Here is a 20688-nt window from a genome sequence, read left to right as displayed (position 1 = left end):
TTTTCATATATTCTTTTTTTTTTTTGATAGACACAAGGACAACATGTAGGAATCTGTATCTCATTGCCAGATTTAACGTTAAAAGTCAATCTGAGTATGTTTTCTAGATTTTATTGGTAGATCCCAGACCTACAAAAAGTAGATAAGGTTACCAGGCGTTAAATTGAACAATTACTTCAGAGTTGAAAAATAAGATAATTTTTGTAGCTTTTGATGGCCAATGTTTTAAACTTTTAAATTGTTTTGGCAAAATGCATGCATGGAATTTGGTTTTCTTATACCACTGCATTGTCTGCTGCTCTCTCAGTACAGAGGTTAATTCCATTCAGTTGGATTGTCTCTACCCATTTTACCTTCTTCCAGGGAAACCCTGACAATAACTACCAGTGAGAAGATAATGAACTGGTAATTTCGGATTAATTATAACTTCTTAAATGTCATAATGCAAAAATCTCTTTCTTACCCTCTAAAAAATTGTACAAATAGATCCTATTTTCACATGTATTTTCTCTAACTACATTTTATTTTTTTAGAAAGTTCATATTCCTTAATGTGAACATCAATAGAAGTGATTATTAAAGATAAGCAAAACCGTAAGAAAGGGGGAAAAATCTAATTGTGTTAACATCTAAAAGAATAATACTAATAAACTTGTTTAAAAAATCAACTAAATATTTTGATTCAGAACATTTATTGAATTGGGAAGAAGACAGAGTGAATGTCAAAACACATACCAAAAATACAGTGTTATGGGATGAAATCATTTCACTGTTTTATAGGAGAGTGAACAATCCATTGTTGTTGTTTTGTTGTTTTTTTAAGAACAAAAAGACAAGAAAAAATCCCCACTCATTGGAGTAGGACAATGAGTCCTTGTGTTGTCCAACACTGGGACTCATTCTTTCCTTCAGAACCACCTTGCAGAGGCAAGCTACGTCTTAGGTCTGGGCTCTGGAAGGAGCTCGATTGGACAAAGTCCCTGTTTTTATGCCAGAGAATATTAATCACACAAAGAAAAATAAAATTGCATTAGTAAGTTCCATAAAAAATTAGTTACATAATAAATAAAAATGAGACTTTTTTGTGAGGCAGCTGGAGAAAGTAGTGTAGATAAAATATAGATTGAGCTTAGACAGGAAAGATGTTCCAGGACAAGCATCCTTAGGTAGGAGGAGGATGGGAAGACAGGTACCAAGAGAAGGCCAGTGTACCTGGACCTGAATTCAGTGTGTGTCAGAGGTGACTGGGTCAAGAGGAGCTTATGGAAGGGGAAGAAATTTCATCTAAAGATCATGAAAATTTATTATCTCAATCCCTTTTAAGTGGGTAATCACACTCTGATATGGGGATAAAACAAAACGCTTGAGTGAGGATATCAACAAGAAGGGGGTAGTGCTAGGGCCTAAAAGGGAAAAGGAAGCTGTTTTAGTCAGATTTTGAGTTGATGTGGCCAAAAGATCTACCATAAACAGTTTTAGAGGAAGAAAAGTTTATTTGGCGCTCACTGCTTCAGAAGTCTCCGTCCATAGATGGCCGACTCCATTACTCTGTGTCCAAGATGAGACCCAGCATCAGGGCAGAAGGGCGTGATAGAAGAAAGCAGCCCAGAAGACGGCAGTCAGAAAGCAGGGAGGACTTCCCTCGCCATGGACAAAATATAAAGCAAAAGGCAAGTCCTGGGTGACCCCCCTCCTCCAGCCACACTCTACTTGCCTACAGTCAGTCAACACCAAGTTAATACCTATCTATGGATTAATGCCCTCAATGGGTTAAAGTCTCTCGTAACTCAATCCTTCACCTGCAGACTTTCCTGTGTGGTCTCACACATGAACTTTGGAAGGACCCCTCATATCTAAAACCATAACAGAATAGATGAGAAGGGGCCTATGACTGAGATGTAGTTGCTGGGCCCCATATTTAGGAGTCCTTGCTTTTGAGTGTAGCAGCCAGAATATTGCAAAGAAGCCTCCCTGGGGGAAAGGGACAATGACACAGCCCCCAGCACAGTGACTTGGGGTGGAGATGGCAGTGCCTCTGGGAGTGGGGAGGGGAAGCCAAAATGCAGTAACACAACCCTCCTCTTCATTTTCTAGCATTCCACGTCCCTGGATTGTCAGGATAAAATGTTCACCTCTACCCCCAACTTACTCAAAATCCATAGCATGTGATGGTAGAAGCTCTTATATCTGGAATTCAAAGTTAATTAAAGCATTAAAAAATCCAAACTAAGGAAAATAGGAAATAATGATTTTGTTAAAACAATATTAGCTACTGAGTATTTCGTGTGTATTCTGAGCCATTGCATGTGATAAACCCATTATATATTCCCTGGTCTTATTCTCCCAGTGGCCATATTTGAAGGGTACTAGTGAATTCAGACACTTAGAGGTTATAGAAATTTATCAAGATCATTTAAGCTATTTGTGTGGGACTTCAAAGCCCACACTTTCCCCTTTATATGTCAACACTGTTGAGTGATAAAGGTAAATAGAGTTTCAGGAAGTCTGAATAGATGTCATAAAATCTGACAATTGGAGACCTGCGACGGTTAATATTGAAAGAGTGATGGGCAATGGTGTCAGATTCAAAGGAGACAGTGGTGAAAGAAGGCAGTTGAGAAAGCATGAGGCAAAACATGAGCTCATTCTTAAGAAAATTTGTAGCAAGGAAAATTATATAATTGAAGACAAAATAAGGATACTGTATTTTTCAGAAAAGATCAAGTACTAAATTTTTAGAATAAAATGTGTGAAAGAGCATGATGAACACAGGGAAAAAATATGTATTTAAATAACGTCAGAATTTCGCAGAGGTGGCAGGCAGGGATGTGATGTAAAATGTCGGGTCAAGTGATTTGTCTTAGAAAGGCAGCCTTTCCTTGGATATGGAGGGGAATATAGTAAGGCCCACTGAGCACAACCCCCCACAAAATGAAAAGGTTCAAATTTTATAAAACAGAAAGTGTTTTCATTTGCCTTCTGAACAACATAAACACTCCTTGCTCTGGATTTCAAGTTCATCCTTAGTTGGTACCAAATTGTACTTGGCTCTCATCACTTCACAAACCAATCCTTTGTACAGGATTGTCATTGTCATCTGAATACAGCTTCTGTTTTCCCATGTGTCTCTAAGCACAGCTGTCTCTCTCTCCCATCCCGGCCACTCTCACCTCATGAACATCATCTGCCTTCTCTGTGAAGTCTTCCTGACACCCATGCTTAAAGATCATGGCACTCTTCCTTAGAAGGGGCTGCAGGTACAAAGTCTTAATCACAGACCACTCCATGTCCTGATATGTTTTATTGAGTTCTAAAGACACACCTGCATCCTCATATATAATTTTACATTTAAGTGTGTCCCTTCCAGATTCAGATGTCCAATTCTTATTTCCTAGTACCTCAGAACGGGACTATATTTGGATAGTGTAATAACTGCTTAAAGAGGTAATTAAGTAAAAGTAAGATGGTATTGGTGGGCATTATTGAATGACTGCTGTCTTTATAAGAAGAGAAGACATACTCATGCATACATATGCACACACACAGAAAGAGGGGAGATCATGCAAAGATGAGGAGGAGGCCACCTACAAGGCAAGAGAAGCCTCAGAAGAAACCAACCATGCCAATACCTCAGTTTCCTACCTCACACTTCCATGCTGTGAGAAAATAAATTTGCTTTTTAAGTCACCCAGTACATGGTATTTGTTATAACAGTTCTATAACATTTAAAAATATATAATCAAACACATTCACACATAAAAGTGTATGTTAATGCATTAAATTATTTTATTATACATAATATATATTAATATAATTGATATACATGCAATTGGAAAATACATGATAGGCTCCCATACATTTCTATGTATCAACCTTAAAATCTTTTTATATACAGAGCCTTTTATACTAAGTACAGTATTTAATCGTTAAGATTGTGGAGTAAAACAAACATGAGTTATATTAGTTTTCCATATAGTAACTCTATAACTTTCACACAACATTCAACTTCTCTTACCTTTGTTACCTTTATCTGTGTTACAGGGAAATTCAGGGTCTTTTCCTGATAGTTATATCATTATAATTAAATGAGGATATTCATGTGAAATACTTAATAAAATGTATATAGTACTTGTTTGTATTATTCTACAAAGTCATTGGTCAATAAACAGTTGTTAATTTCAATAATTTTAGAAATAAAATATTTAAATATTATCCAAACTCAATCCTTTAATAAAGTTATGGCTAAGTATTTTTCTAAAATTTTATGTTAAAAATAAATATATCATTGCAGATTGTGGTTTTTAACTTTGGATATTATTTATGTTTTAGGCATGCATTTTTGTAGGAAAGCTCACAATATGAATTCTGACCAACAAAATTCACAATAAATTAATTTAAATGATTATATTTAAGGAGATTTAAAATGAACACTTAGTCACTTATCATGAAGAACAAATGCATGTGTTAACTAAAAGATTTTCATAATTCAAAGAGGAAAATCATTATAAGGGATTAAAACACTGTAAAACTCCTTTTTAGAAAGTTTTTGAGTTGACAGCAGAGAGGAACCCAGGCTTCTATCCAAAGAGGCAGCAGTGTCTTGGAGGCGGAAGAGCGCTGGGGCTGCGTTTTGTCCCAGCAGTACTGACCAAACCCACAGCACGTCCAAGTTCTTTGTACATCTTATGAGCAGGACAAAATGTAAAGACCCAATCCTACCTAACATGGAGAATACAACTAAACCTTAATGAACTTGGAAGACAAAGTCTCTATCTCATTGTAGGGTGAAGAGTCTAAAGAAACAAGAAGACAGGTGCTTCCTTCCAAGGTCACACTGCAGGTGGGGGCAGACAACTGCCCTGCGAATTCATGCTGCAGCCCACCATGGCCTGGCCCGAGTCTCTCAGTTCTCAATTAGGCAGTTGAAATACTTCAAATGAGTAAGTAAATTCAAAATGACTACAGATTGCTTTTACCATTAATTACTCAGCAAAACTAAATGAACTTATACAATAGAAATGAATTTAGCCCTAGCTAAATTCAGCCCACACTGGGCCACAACAAGACACAGGACATAGTGAATTAAAACCAGCAAGAAACAGGAGTAGTTCAAATTACATGAAGAGAAGATTTCAGGTAACATATTGTTCAGAAAAATATTACTTTTAAAAGCTTGACTATGTCTAAATAGATCAAAATATAAGCAGGGAACTAAAGATGATAGAGAAGAATTGGTGAAATTTTATAATAGAACAAAAGAATACTTAAAATTAAACTTATTGAATTTATTAAATTAATGAAAAAGTTAACAGTCAAGTAGACTCACTATAAAAGAAAATTATAGATTTCTCAAGAAATTATTCAAAGTACAGTACAAAAAGTCAGAGACTAAAGGCATGAAGATAGAAAAGATTAAACTATCTGAGAAGTATAAATTCTACTGAATGTTTGAAATGAGAAAGAATAGGAATGAGATAATTTTTCAGAATTAATGAATTAATGAAAGACACATACAGATACATCCAAAAAGTCGTATAATAGAATATTTTAAAAATAATTTGCACCTGTATGCACAATGTCAAAAAAGTGTTAAAACACTAGAAAAGATAGCAAACACAAGTATTATTATACTGATAACACATTTCTTAACAGCAATAAACATTTGAAAGTAGATTATCTTTCTTAATTAGCTGAGCTAAAACACTCTCAAGTTAGACTTCTATTTTATCCAAACTATTTTTCAAATGGAAGAATGAAATGAAAATATTTTCAGGGAACTAAAATCAAATTTATTAAAACAACAACAAAAAAGAAATTTTAAGAAATCAATTACAAAAGAAAGAATTTTTAGTGGAAAATATGAGGAAAGATATTGTCCCAAAGATGGGATTGAAGACTTCATTAAAATTTTACTAATATAAGGACACTCTTAATTAAAGAAAAGGAAATACAAACATTATAAGACAACATATACTGGGGATGGGGAATAGCTCAGCTGGTAGAGTGCTTTCTTAGCATGCACAAGGATCTGGGTTCAATACCCAGCACCACAAAAAAAATTTAAAAATAAATAAAAATATAAGACAACATATACAAAAATATATCTTAAAAATATTTACAGTATAAAGAACTCTTACAGCTTAGCAATAATGATAAAACCAATAAAATAATGAAAGAATTGAATAGATACTTTGCCAATCAAAATTTCTTTAAAACATGCTCAGCACTTTATTTATAAGGAAAGTTGTGATTAAAAACATAAGGTTGTATCTCACATTAACCAAAATGACTAATATTAAAGACTGTACATGTCAATTGCTAATGAAAACATAGAACAACTGGTTCCCAAATATATATTTTCAGGGATATGTAAAATAATTCAAACACTCTGAGAAAAGTTCACTTTCTTTAAGTAAAATATATAATTGCCATATGAAGGTCCACATCTGCATATTTGCTCAGCTACACACACACACACACACACACACGTGTGTATAGTGGAAATACATATATATATATATGTATTGCATATATAAACATTACATGCATGTAAATATACGCAATATATATATACATATATATGTATATATAAGGAGATATATATATATATATATATATAATTATCTAAAGTTAGATAGATCTCATATATTTATAAACAAGAGAATGGATAAAGACATGTGATATACTAATGTAGTGAAATACTAGTCAGTAATTGTCGGGGGTTTTAGCCCCCATCTCCTCCTGACCTTGGGAGAAGCGGGGGAAAGCACACCCTGACCAGGATGAGCCAAGAGAGGTAAAGGTCAAGGGAGGACAATCAGATGTGCCAGGGAGAACAGTCAAAGCAGGATCTCCTTTAATGAGGAAGTACACACAGCTTATATACTGCACAGGAGCCAATCAGAATAAAGGTCAGAGGGGTGAAGCAAGTTCACATATACACCCATCCCATAGTCCCTAAGGGAAGGCACAAGCTGTCCAGGTGGTCCACCTCTTCCATCATCCCCCACAGCACCGCCTCCTGGCTGATCACCAGGAGCCATCCCAGCCACATGTGTGGCCCCAAGACCCGGAAGCTGGCAGCCATGCCCTGCAAGTAATAAAAGTAAGGAATCCTTGGAGGACAAAATTGCATGGATGGATTGAAAATCCTTATTATGAACAAAAGAATCAGTACAATGAAGAAGATAAGTTTTATGAGTTTATACTAATCTCCAGAACAGGAAAAATTAATTTATGTTGATAGAAATTAAATCAGTTACTTCTTACTGTGAAAATATGGGAAAGATTTATGGGGGAAAAAAAACAAAGGAAATCTTTGAATGATATGGTAAATTTCCTACATCTTGATTGGTGTTATATTTAATAGGGATTTATATTTGCAAAATTATGCAAAGTATTTACTTAAATGAATGTGTGTTCTTTAAAAATAAATCTCAACAAAGTATATTAAAATAATAATGTCATGACGGAATTTTTCTTATGCAGAGGGAATATGTCAAATATTAGAAAATATAGTGCTATTATTCATCACAAACAAAATTTCCAATAGATGCTGAACAATGATTGATAAAACTCAACATCTAGTCAAAGGTTTAAAATACTCATGGCAAGTTAGTAGTGATTGATAGTTTCATTACACTCACAGTGTGTATCTATAAAAGCTTTTTGACAAATATTATTTTTAATGATGAAATGATGAAATATTATCTTTACATGAGGATCATTTTATCACCACTACTATTAAATATTCACTGCAGGCTTTAAATGCTGATGCAAGAGTATATGAAATAAAAAGCATAAAAGTTGGAATGGAAAATAAAACCCTTTTTATTTATAGATATGTTTTCTATATTAAAGACCCAAATGAATAAACACATTTTGTACTGGTATTTTAAGAGGACAATCTTCTGAATAGAAGATTTATTACATAAAATATATTTTTAAATACCAGCAATAGATTCCTAAATTTTAAAAAGATAGTAATTACAATCACATCAAAATACCCAGAAATAAAATATGCAAAAGGCTTTATAGGAATATTATCAAATTTTATTGAAACATGATAAAACCCATTTACAAGTGTGTGTGTGTTGTTCTTTGGTAATGTTACTATTTTGAATTTTTTAAACTAATATTTATTCCTCAATGATGCTCCATAGCTTCACTAAAATCCCAATTAGAACCAAAAGAGTTTTTTAATGCAAATTAAAAATGTAAAATAAAAATTTTTTAGGGCAAGAAAAGCTACTATAATTGTGTTGGTTAAAAAAAAATAAGTTGGGGGCTGGAGTTGTGGCTCTGTATTAGAACGCTTGTCTCGCATACATAGGGCACTAGGTTTGATCCTCAGCACCACATAAAAAAATAAAATAAAGATATTGTGTTCATCTACAACTAGAAAACATAAAAATAAATAATTTGGAAGAAACTATTAGAATCAGGTCTTAATAAAAACCCATAACTAAACCAATATGTTTTATTGCAGACATAAACTGAGTAGAGATCAGAAAATTCAACCAATGTTAATATATAATCTTTATTTTTGTCAGTATGAATATTGCAGTTAAAGAATGAAGTATTCAGTAATCTTTGCAGGAATAATTAGCCACTGTTAGAAACTGAATGTTTATGCCCCACTACTTCAAGTTCATATGTTGAAGTCTGAATCCCAGTGTGATGGTATTGGAAGATGAAGCCTTTAGATAAGAGTGATCAGAGAACCTAATCAACTAGTACCTTGATCTCAGACCTCTCAGCTTCCAGACCATGAGAAAAAAATCTCTGTTGTGTTAAGCCATCCCATTAATGTTATAGCAGCTCAAGACACCCGAGAATTATACATTTAGAAAAAATATAATTTTCCCTCCGTATACTTTAAATATTTGAACGACCAGTTCAAAGTGAATTGTAAATGTAAAGTTCAAAGGCGATTCTTTAAAAAAAAATTAGAAGGCAAAAAAAATTATTATTTTTTTTTGAAGTGAGAGTATGAAATGAACTTTTTAGAACACAAAATGCTCAAGCATATAGTAAAATATATATAAAATGTTTCATATTAAAATTGAAATCCTCTGTTCATCAAAAGACACTCTAAGGAGTTTGTGGTATTTTATATATACAAATTCATGTAAATAAATATGTACTTAAACACATTCAATTTGTATATAATGTTGGTATTCATCCCTGGTTTTCTGATTCATAATTCCCTCCTTATTTTAGCTCATAGAAACTAGCATTTCTTTTCCCTAAGATGGGCATAGAAATCCTAATCTCCCCCAACTTTCTGCCTAATGTTGGCTATTGGCCTTAAAGAAATTCTCTAAACTTCCCTGACAGATCATGACTCCCCAGATCCAGAAAGGATCCTGTGACCTATACCAGGAAGAAAATATGCTACACAGAGAGGTCCAGAAGAATCTGAAGAGAAGGACATTGATGGGTTTTTCCACTCTAGCATTATGTCATACATTCTGTGTACAATCACATTCCCATACAGTGTGCATGCTTCGATCATGGCTATGCAATGAAGTCTTCATAAGGAACCGAAGGATCCTGGGTTTGATCTGCTGCACCTAGCCTCAACACACAACAACAAAACAGCAAGTTTGGACTCCTCGTCAGGAGGCTCCTGAAAGGTGGTGTGCCAAGGAGGGCATGACAGCTCTGCATCTTTCCCTCCTGCCTTGTTGGATGCAACTGCTCATCTGTATCCTTTGTAATAAAACAGTAACATAGTGAGCTATAATACTGTAGATGTGTGTGTGTATATGCAGCACATAACTTGAATTCCACCAGAGAAGTAATGTAAATGAACCATAAGCATTTTTATATCTTCAAATTTGTTCAGGAAAAAGGAAATGATTTATTCTTACAAACTTGCCATATGTTATGGGTGTCTTTCAGATCCTTCAGTTTTCAATCAACTTTTCCCGAACACTGTAATTTCCTTAATTCCACTATGATTTTCTTTCAACTTTAATCTTCTTATGCTCTAGTTGTCACAATGCAATGTCTTATGATCAAAGCAAATATAAATGTCACCTCATCAACTTCGTCTACGTAAGGGGAAATTTTATCTTCTAATAGATAGTGATAAATATAAGAAATGAATCAATTGTAATGTGTACAAAAGTATGGTAAAATTGTTACACTCATTTATTGTTAATCTTGATTGTAAATCCATGTAATTATTTTGGAATACATTGACCTTACTAGAAAAATTAAACATATTCATACAAAATGACCCTGTGAACGTACTCCAAGATATTTATTCAAAGCTTTTCTCGTGGTACCAAGATATATGTCTTATAATACTCGTAGTAGCATTGTTCATGCTAACATGTAACATATACCCAAAGAAAGACACGCACATATTCACTGAAAGTAAATGTAGTGTATTTATTCTTTAGTTAATTAGGTAGCAATAAAAATCAAATAACCATCATAGGTACTTTCATGGATAAGTTAAAAAAAATGGAATAATGAGTGAACAAGTCAGCAAAAATGCATTCAATGCTGCAGAATACTTTTGAAAAGTAGGATTAAAAAATATGTTAACATTGTATCTACAAGTGGTAAGAATGTAATGGAATGTAATAGAGCTAGCAAATTCAAACTTGATGTAGTAGTTTCCTCTAGGGTTTTTGGAGGGACAATAAAATGGAGCAAAAGGGAGCTACCTTTCAAGGCATAAATAATACTTTGCGTGAATTTAGTGATACACACACACACACACACACACATACACACACTCATACATACACACATATATACACAAAAATATAGGTATCTACACATATATGGATCACCAAAGTGTGATATATTTACATTTATTTGAATACTCTTTTATAGCATAAGGTATTTGCTAATAAAAAACAAAAAGCAAATTATTATTTTAGAAAAGTAAATGGATAAAAGGAATGATAATAATTGCACAGCAAGTCTTTGCCAATAATATTATAAACACTAAAATTATTTATTTCGTAATGAAAGTGATAAATTCAAGAAATGTGGGGGGGGGGTGGCTTATACTCATTTCTCTCTTTTTTTTTTCCTGGTTGAGGACACATTTAGAAAACTGATTCCCAAACATTTATAGTCATCCATGTCCACTCCATGATTTAGAACTCTGAATGCAATGACAGGTATATCGTAATTCGTTTCCTGGATCGGCCATAAGAAAGTACTAGAAACAAGACAGCATTGAAAAGAGAAATCTGTTGTTCTGCTTCTAGTTTTGGAGGCTAGAAATCCAAGGCCTATGGCTGCTCCCTCTGAGGCAGTTAGAGGAGGATTTGCCCTGTGTCACTCTCCAGGATTCTAGCAGGTTATTGGCAACATATGGGGTCCCTTGGATTGTAGAGCAATCACCCTGCCTTCATGTTCTTGTGGCATTGTCCCTGTTTAGCTGGGACTACACTGGTTTCTCTAAGTAAGGACAATGGCCATATCAGAGCTGGGTAACTCCCTGACCTCATTTAACTTGATTATCCTGTAAAAACCATATCTCTAAATAAGGTCCCATTCTGAGATTCTGAGGTTAGAGTTCCAAAATATCTTGGGGAAAGCGGCATTAGCATTTTACCCCAGAACATATGGTTTCATACTGAGTCTTTATTGGTAATTTGAAATGATTACTAATTGTTAGTAATTTGAAATGAATTTGAAGTTTGATCAGAATTTTAATGTAAACCTTGGTTAATCCTGAAACACAATCTTTCGAAATCTATTGATCACAGACCACTTGTGTAAGATTTTTGCTCTTACATCATCCATAAATATGAAAAACAAATGTATGACATTCAAAACATCAAAGAAAAATTCTCTTCACATAAAAATTGAGTGTCAGCTGTGTTAAATCTAGAATTATCCTTTGTAAAATTTGTAAGGTCATATAAGATCAATTGAACTTAGATTCAGAAGAAATGAATATCTAAACTAACAGAAGAAGATGGATTTACAAAAATGGTCTTTGAGGGAAAAAAGCCTAAATATTTAGATATGCTGTTATTTTAGTATTCAGGAAAAATGAAGCTTTATTCAATTATTCCCAGTTGAGAAAACATTTATCTAGAGCAAGAAATTGTGTTAAGGTCTGAGTATATAAAGGCAAATAAAACTCAAACAAGTTTCCTTTAAGAACTATCTTAGACTAGTATTTACTACTTTAGCTAGAAGAAAATTTTTATTCTCTTATTTGGACTGAAAACATAAACTTATTTTACCCATGAGTGAGTAGTACAAGAATATAAAATGATGATAGTACTCACCACACAAGAGAACTGAGGATGTGGTGGAACACTCCCTAGCGACTATCTCATTTAACCCTCACAATCACACTAGGAAGTGTGGGTGCTATGGATACTCACCCTTTAAATATTACAAAGTGAAAATTGGGAAATGCTAGGCATTAGTGCAGTCTCACACAACTAAAGTGAGAATTGCAATCCAGAAAGTACCAATTAATTCCTCATGTGTCTCAAAATCTTCACATAAAAATCCCATATGCATAAACATTTCTATATATTATGAATTGGAGTTTGGTTTGGATTATTAGAAAATTTGTTATTAATTAAAGGAATAGTTGATATCAATAATAAAGACCTTTATTTCATTTTTTTCTTTCAATTTTTCAGTTTATTCAGGGACAAACAATAACATTAAAAATGTTAAAATTCCATATTTTACTGTATGAAAATGTAAGAAAGAATATATTTAATAGTATGCGGTATCACATGCAGAATTTTAATGGAAAATTCAAGTTCTTCCTTTTTAAGAAACTGATAAGACAGAAATTAGTATTCTAAAGGAAACTGTCTGTGGAATGCTGAATAACCCCATCATCCCACATTGCAAGCTATCCAAAGTTTGTTTTTCACTCTATTCACTTATAACATATGAACTGATTTTTAACTACACCCTCTTCTTGTGCCATTTTATTTTTTCACAAAAAGCCTCTTTAGTCTTTGCATGTGGCTGAAATGCTGAAATTTCACTGTTAATCATTCTTCCTCTGGAAGGTTGTTATCATCAAATACTAAAAATACTGTTTGACTGTTTTACTTATTATCCCATAGTAATTTCCTTCTGATTGCTTTGCCCTGAGTCTTCATTTTCTTTGTATGTCTATTAACATCTGCCATGATTAGCACTGTGTTAGTTAACCCAATAAGCAGACTAAGCTCAGGATACCAGCAAAGCCATAAAACATGCCTGTGTACACACACACACACACACACACTTTTGAAATTAATTATATATTAAATGACAATAAATAATGAAAACATAAATAATGTTTTCATTTTTGTAGTCTGATTACCATATGTGATGCTATTACACTTAACTATCTATATTTTCAGGTCTCAAGATGGACTCTTCTTCCCTACACACACATTCACTCACACGCATATAAAAGTTGTTGCCATTGAATAAATCAGGATATTATCAAACCTTCTAAACTTAATGATTTATTCCATTTTAATTGTATATGGAAAGAATATTTTATTTGTTGCAGTGCAAGACAATCCTTGTTGAGCTTGCAAATAAATCGAGCTTTATCAATCAAGGTGAGTCATGTGACTTTCCACGTGGTTTCGTTAGACAAAGAGCCCTCAAGTAACTGAACCACTTTAAACACATGACAGCCAAAAGCAGGTTATGAAGACACAGGGAGCCTTTCAGAAAAAGGGCTGTGGAAAGTTTCAGATAAGAGATGACATTTAGGTTGGATTTTGAAAGATGGATAAGATGTGAGCAAACCTAAAAGAGGAACACTTTAGATAGAATTAATAGCATCAGAAAAGATCAGTGATGTCAAAGTCTATGGCAATAACCTATTTTTCAACCTATCCTTTTCTTGAACAGTATCTATAATCCAGTTTCCCCAAACTGACTCCTCAATGCCATTTAGTTCTCAACTTTAATATCAGCTCACTCCACAACCAAAATCTTTATCTCAGCACAGATTTATCCATTTTTGTCTTACATATATCATTGTCTGCTCTTTTAGATAACATGGCTAAAGGATCACTCTAAGAGAAAATAACATATGAGCAGAAACATAAATGAGGTGGAGCAATAAACCATGTAAAGCTGTAGCAAAAGAATGCTCCAATCCTAGGGAGCATGGAAGGCAAGTGCACAAATTAGCTCTGTATGCTCAGGAACAGCAAAACAACAACTTGGCTCATGTGGCAGAGTCAGTGAGGGAGAAAGTGGTTGGACATGTGGTGGGGTTGAATAATGAGGGGTTTCATTAATCATGTAAAGTAGTTTGGACTGCAGCTGATATGTGATCATAAAGCCATAGAAGGAATTTTAATTTGAAGAGGATATCATTTAGGTGCATATTATAAAATTCTAATTTTCTGAAAAATGACTCAAAGGTAAACATCCATAAAGGGAATTGTTTCCTATTATATAAATAACTGGAAAGGTCTTGGAAAAAAAATAAGGCTGTAGGATGTGATTGAATTTCTCTTGAATAAGAGATCATTGGTAACAGAAGTGTCCCTGCCTTTCATGTTCATCATGTTCATCCTTCCAACAGACTCACCTATTGTATGCAGCAGGAAGTAGGAAGACCACACAGTGGGATGTGACAGTGATCTAGAAAGAGGGGGGGTGGGTCCTCAGAGCCAATGAAGGAATCTGAAGTGGCACTAAGCAGAAGGGACTAGAAGCTTTTCCAGAGGAATAAATATACTGTCTTTTATTAGTCTTAAACCTCCTTAGTGTGTCACTTTGGTGACAAGGGTTGACTGAATCTTGAGAACTGTATTAGACAAAGTGATGGCTTCTCCTGTTCTGCTGGACCTAAAACTTGTTCTACTTCAGATTTCTATGGGAAGTGCCATCTGTTTTTTTTTTTTTAGATTCTTTTTTTTTATTGGTTGTTCACAACATTACAAAGTTCTTGACATATCATATTTCATACATTAGATAGAAGTGGGTTATGAACCCCCAATTTTACCCCAAACGCAGATTGCAGAATCACATCGGTTACACATCCACAATTTTACATAATGCCCTATTAGTAATTGTTGTATTCTGCTACCTTTCCTATCCCCTACTATCCCCCCTCCCCTCCCCTCCCATCTTCTCTCTCTACCCCATCTACTGTAATGCATTTCTCTCCTTGTTTATTTTCCCATTCCCCTCACAACCTCTTATATGTAATTTTGTATAGCAATGAGGGTCTCCCTTCATTTCCATGCAATTTCCCTTTTCTCTCCCTTTCCCTCCCATCTCATGTCTCTATTTAATGTTAATCTTTTCTTCCTGCTCTTCCTCCCTGCTCTGTTCATAGTTGCTCTCATTATATCAAAGAAGACATTTGGTATTTGTTTTTTAGGGATTGGCTAGCTTCACTAAGCATAATCTGCTCTAGTGCCATCCATTTCCCTGCAAATTCTATGATTTTGTCATTTTTTATTGCTGCATAGTACTCCATTGTGTATAGATGCCACATTTTTTTTTATCCATTCATCTATTGAAGGGCATCTGGGTTGGTTCCACAGTCTAGCTATTGTGAATTGTGCTGCTATGAACATCGATGTGGCAGTATCCCTGTAGCATGCTCTTTTAAGGTTTTCAGGGAATAGTCCGAGAAGGGCAATAGCTGGGTCAAATGGTGGTTCCATTCCCATCTTTCCCAGGAATCTCCAAACTGCTTTCCAAATTGGCCGCACCAATTTGCAGTCCCACCAGCAATGTACAAGTGTACCCTTTTCTCCACATCCTCACCAGCACTTGTTGTTGTTTGACTTCATAGTGGCTGCCAATCTTACTGGAGTGAGATGGTATCTTAGGGTGGTTCCATCTCATTAGGTCAATGAGAAACCAACAGGGGCATGGCTTATCTCACCAGGAGGTACCTTCACACACAAGCATGGCCTATCATGAAAATTCTGTTCTCTTTGCATTTGAAGGCATTGGAATTAAGAGAGTGATTCATGTGTGTTTTCCCTAAAAACTCAGACCAATACCTTTGTAACTTTTCTAAAAATGAGTCTAGATGTAACACTAAGATAGCATGTTATTCTGCTATTTTTTATAACTGAATGTAATTGAGAGTCCACTGTTTCTTTAATAGAAACATATTAAATGGAATTTATTCTATTGAGACAGATATTCAATTTTCCCCCTTTAGCTTTACTGTAAACTAAAGAGAAACTCCTTGGTTTGTAGATGCTCAATCACCACCATTAAGTGAGCCACATCAATTTCAAATCATTGAAAAATATGATTTTTATTAGAGGTTGTGGAGCAGTGTGGAAATTTCTATGTATTATTTACATTGAATTGAGTAAGAAATGAAACGATAGTATAGAATCTTGGTATTTGTCCATCACTGTTTTAAAATCTCAAAACAAATTCTGAAAAACAGGACTTTTGAAATGGTGGAAAATGAGGCTCTGAAAATCCAGTCTTTCCAAAAACCAACAGAAGGGCTGAAAAAGTTGTCCAAATTAATTATTCTTTTATGTGATCTTGGCACACAACTGTCCCTGGAAAAACTAAATGAAGAAATATACAACACCATAAAAAAACAAGTGATTTAAGGCACTTCACTTACTTACCTATAAAACAAGTGGAAAAGTAATCAACAGAGATAAAAACTTGAAAAGTACTTGTAAGAAAATTGATCTAACTTACTCAAAATGTACCCCAAACTGCATAACTCATGCTTTCCAAGTACACGTAAAACCTTTAGCAAAGTGGCCCTATGAAAACCAATAAAACCAGTCTCAACTGTTTTCAAATGATGATATAATATGGAGTATAATCTGTGCTCATGGAGAATGAACTAAAAAAAAAAATCAATCACAAAAAGATAGCCAGAAAACCCCTGAAGTGTTTGTCAATTCAGCAACACATTCTAAGAAACAGATGAGCTACAGAAGAAACCACAAATGAAACCAGATAGTATTTTGAGTTAAATGATAATAAAAACAGGACCTAACAAACCTCAAAACTCAGCTAAAACTCTGTTTAGGAAAAAAGTTATCACAAATTCAGATCATGTAAATATTAAAAATAGAATAGTGTGCTGGGTTGGATTTCCTCAAAATAAATGTTGAAGTTCTCACCCCCAGTCTGTGAATGTGACCTTATTTGAGAATAGGGTCATAATCAATCAAATTTAGATGAGTTTATTCTGGGTTGAGGTGAGCCCTGATCCTGGACAGATACAGACAAGAATGCAATGGGATGGTGGACAAATATCGGAGCAGCATCAACAAGCCAAGGAACTCCGAGGTCTTCCATTAACCACTAGAAGGTAGGTAGAGGCAAAGAAGAATGTTCTAAGGGACACTCTCAAGGGAACATGGTCTTGCCAACCAACTTCCATTCCCCACCACTAGGTGACAAAAAATTGCTGTTGTTTCCTAGAACTCTGTAAATAAAACAAAGGTTTTTTTAACTATATGGAAAAACATTTTTTTCGAGAAAAATGGTTGAATCTTTGTAAGAAAAATGAAATATCATTTGTCAGTTCTGCTGAAACATGCCATTTGCAGAACTTATGATTTGACCTGCCTGGGCTCTCCTTCAGTCAGAAACATTTGACCCTAGGACATTTGTCAAAAACAATGAGCACCCAACCTCTCTTCAGATCACAGGTGTCGGAAGTGGAGAAAATAGTTGTAATAAAAAAAAAAAATTAGAGGGCTAAGCAAAGCACATAGATCTTTACTTATGGTTTCAGGTGGAATCAGGTGTCCCTAAGGGACTTCAAAAAGCTGCAAGACATCTCTGGGATGTAGGAGGCCATGTGCTAGTGTAGTGATATAAGAATGTCTAGGGAAGAAATAAGGAGGTCCTAGTCGCTCAGTTCTGTCATGCTGAGGTCATTACAAGGACTGGAGGCTAAGACAGAGTTGTTCAATGCCAGAAGAGAGAAGACAAGAATGACCACACACGCTGAGCCCATGAGTAAAAGGTAGAGGGAAAGACATTGATTATAGATTGAACCATGATTTAAACGGCCATACCCAAAGGGGAATACACTTGAAAGAATTAGCCCAGGAAAGTGAAGAACCAAACACTAACACATTGAGTTTTGCATGACAGTATTTGAGTCTGGATGAGTTTTCCCAAGGTGCAAATTTTAATAATAATAATAATAATAATAATAATAATAATAATAATAATAGTCAATGTAGATGAAAAATGAGAGAAAAGCCCCTGGAAAGGAGAAATCAGAAAACAAAGGACAGGTGGAGGTAGCCAGAGAGGTGAAAGTAAAGCTACAAGTAGGCTTTACCAGGAGCCAATGGAAGAAAGGGCCACAAGAAGAACAGTCATCACACATGGCAAATAGAGCTGATGGTATACAATGAAGGGAATAAAAGAAGAGGAAAGGCATGTTGTAGAAATCTTCAACTCCTAAACATGACTAAAGAGGCATAAGAAGCTCGATAGAGATGGCAAGACTTCATTAGGAGGAATAATAATTAAATCAATAATAAGATTTATTTATCAACAGCATTTTGTAATCATGTTCATTTTAATCTTACAAGAAAGTTTTGCTTTGTTTTGTTTTTTAAACAGTTTCAAAAGTCAAGTAATGATTTGGAAAGCTAATACTGATGTAGAACAAATTAAATTTTGAAGAAGAATTTCATTCTCTCTCCATCAATTCATTGTATACAGTGTATCTGGCAAAGACAAACAGGATTAAACGTATTTCAACAGAGAATTTAATAGATGGGGTCAACTACATAATGTGGAAGAGTTTCATGCACAAGAATAGTCATCAAAAACATACCAGCTGGAAGAAAGGACAACTACCTGCAGATCTGTCAGAGCAAAGTGACAGACAGGATTCTCTGACTCCGAGAAAGTCGCTATAGAACTGATGTCCGGAACACTGAGTATCACGGCTGGCAATCGGGGCCTGGCATCATTAGGCTGGTTTGGGGAAGCCTGAAATAAGCTAAATCCTGGAACCAGTGACTGCTGTGCAAACGAAAGGCAGTTTTAGACTGAACTGACAGAAACCACAGTAAAATTGGATGAAGGAAACCCGTTCTCCCACCTTCTAGAAAGACAACAGTTTAAAAACTACACAATATGAAAGTATAAATCTTACTACAGTATATATTTAAAATCACTAAACATTACTGATTAATAAATACAATGTGACCTAGAAGTATTAAAAATCTTATGTCTATTTGAACTCTGTATTTCAACTCTCAAACTACATTTATCAAGGAAACTACCTCAATACCCCAAAGACAGAAAAATCCAGGTCAGAGATCTTCAATTTTCATTAGGCATAGAAATATAAATAATAAAAGTTATATTTATGGGAGTTATTCTTAACAGGAATTTTAGTAAGCACCCATTTATCCAAAAATAATCAGAAAATTGGGTCTTTTGGTTAATTGAACATTCTTGTTAATTGACATTTGTCAAATACATCATACATGGATTCACAGTGTTCAAAGAACTAGAAAAAAATTTCATGCACTTGACATCAGAATTATAACTCTAAGGCTCTTCTTCCTACCTATAAAATTGTGACTCTCTTCAAGTGTCTACAAGTATTCAGACGTTAAACTGTGTCATTGATTCAAATTAATCAACACATAATTATACTTGTATAACATTTAGGAGTAAAAGGTGAAATTAGTAAAACAGAATTGTTATTGACTCTTGGACACAGCTTGGAATTTGATTATATAAGTACATTTCTGAAGCAAAATAAAGCTGCAAAATGTTATATGACAAAAAAAAAAAAAAAACAGTTCTGTTTCCTGGGTTAATGCCTACACACTCTACCCACTTTTAATAGAATGATAGAGCCCCACTTGAGCAGGATATATTTTCTAGATAATTATCACTTTTTTTTTCTTTGTTGAAGGCTATTAACATTACATTTGCATTTCTTTTAAAGTTTATTTGCTAATGATTTTTTAGAAAACAATGCATGTAAGCAAAGAAGAGTTTTATGTTTGTGCTACAAAAACTATTTTTACAGCAATCTGTTGACACCTGAGAATGGGTACTGGTTTGTCTTGTTTTCTAGTAATCATCACCATTAACTAGTTAACAGAGATCCAAAAATCCTTGAAATATAGTGACAGTTTTAAAATTACATTGAAAATTTATATATTCTCTAAAAAATAGTCCTTTTCATACTAAAACTATAAAAAAAAACTATTACAGAATTTTCTCCTTATCTGAGATTGGTTTTCCATGATTTAATATAATGTGGACAGCTGAAATCCAAAAATATTAAATGGAAAACTTTAGAAGTAAGAAGTTCATAAGTTTTAATTTGCACACCATGCTAAATAGTGTGATAAAATTTCACTCCACCCCACTGAAAGATGTCAATCATTCTTCTGTTCAGAGTTTCCATGCTGTATACACCACCCACACCTTGGCATTTGAGAGAAAGAGACTATATTTACATAATTTTATTAAATGTGTTGTTAAAGTTATTCTATTTTGTTACTAATAATTGTTGTTTATCTCTTGCTGCTCTAATTTAAACATAAAACTTATCAGAGGTAATAGTGTATTGTCAAAAGCATAGAGTGTATAGAATTCAGTATTATGTGCATTGTCAAATATCTACTGGGGGTCTTGGAACATTCCACTCCCACAAGTAATACTCAAGTGGTAGAGAGAGAAACAAAGAGTGATATAAATGAGAAGAACACTTGCTATGTCA

The sequence above is a fragment of the Spermophilus citellus genome (genome assembly GCF_964194105.1).
Source record: "Spermophilus citellus genome assembly, chromosome: 8".
NCBI classification, from domain to species: domain Eukaryota; kingdom Metazoa; phylum Chordata; class Mammalia; order Rodentia; family Sciuridae; genus Spermophilus; species Spermophilus citellus.
The sequence above is the reverse complement of the archived record's forward strand: the minus strand, read 5'-3'. Positions refer to the sequence as shown.